Here is an 891-nt window from a genome sequence, read left to right as displayed (position 1 = left end):
GAGACCCGCCCCACATCCCCAGCGTTTCCGCCCCACATGGACAGCCTTTTCGGGGAGGCTCAGGCTCCCGTGGCCTCTTCTACGGGCTGCCCATGCTCAGCTCCTTTCACGCTCTGGAGAGGAGCAGCACCCAGGGGTGGGGCTGAGCCGGGGGGCGCTGGGTGAGGGGCAGAGGCCTCGGGAGCTGAGACCGCAGGGACACAGCGTGAGGCACCATCCCAGGCATCCCCATGAAAGGAGCAGAACAGGGTTTACCTGGGGTGGGGAGTGTATGGAGAGCGTCTCAGGGTCGGTGGAGATGTATTGCCCTGGTGAGCAAGCGTGGCTAAAACACAGGCCTCGCTGTGAGCAGGATTTGAACCTGCGCAGGGAAACCCGAATGGATTTCGAGTCCAACGCCTTAACCGCTCGGCCCTCACAGCTGTGAGTGACGTGGCCCCCAGCAGCAGTCTCTACTGGAGCGGCTGGAAGCCGACGGGAGGGAGCTCTCCACCCTCAACGAGCAGCCGTAGCCATTTTGGCAGGAGAAGCTCTCCCAGCACCATAGCACTGTCCACACCGGCGCTTAGGTCCGTGTAACTTGTGTCACTCGGGGGGTGGCTTATTCACTCCCCGAGCCACATACGTTCTACCGACACAAGGGGGAGTGTAGACGCAGCCTTAGCAGAGACGCGATTAAGATCCACTTCCTGGACACTACAGTGCTAATAAGCGATGGTCACATAAACACCTCCCCATACCGGAAACCTACTGACCGCTATTCCTGCCTACATGCCTCCAGCTTTCACCCTGACCACACCACACGATCCATCGTCTACATCCAAGCTCTGCGATACAACCGCATTTCCTCCAACCCCTCAGACAGAGACAAACACCTACAAGATCTCTATC

General features: G+C 59.3%; 1 non-coding gene across 1 annotated transcript; it reads right to left on the bottom strand.

Annotated features, from left to right (window-relative positions):
- Positions 1–340: 340 nt before the first annotated feature.
- Positions 341–422, bottom strand: TRNAS-CGA (transfer RNA serine (anticodon CGA)). The gene has a single exon. It is a non-coding gene; the product is annotated as a tRNA-Ser (tRNA).
- Positions 423–891: the final 469 nt, after the last annotated feature.

Source organism: Eretmochelys imbricata, chromosome 11 (assembly GCF_965152235.1).
Source record: "Eretmochelys imbricata isolate rEreImb1 chromosome 11, rEreImb1.hap1, whole genome shotgun sequence".
In the NCBI taxonomy this organism is placed as follows: domain Eukaryota; kingdom Metazoa; phylum Chordata; order Testudines; family Cheloniidae; genus Eretmochelys; species Eretmochelys imbricata.
The sequence above is the reverse complement of the archived record's forward strand: the minus strand, read 5'-3'. Positions and strand labels throughout refer to the sequence as shown.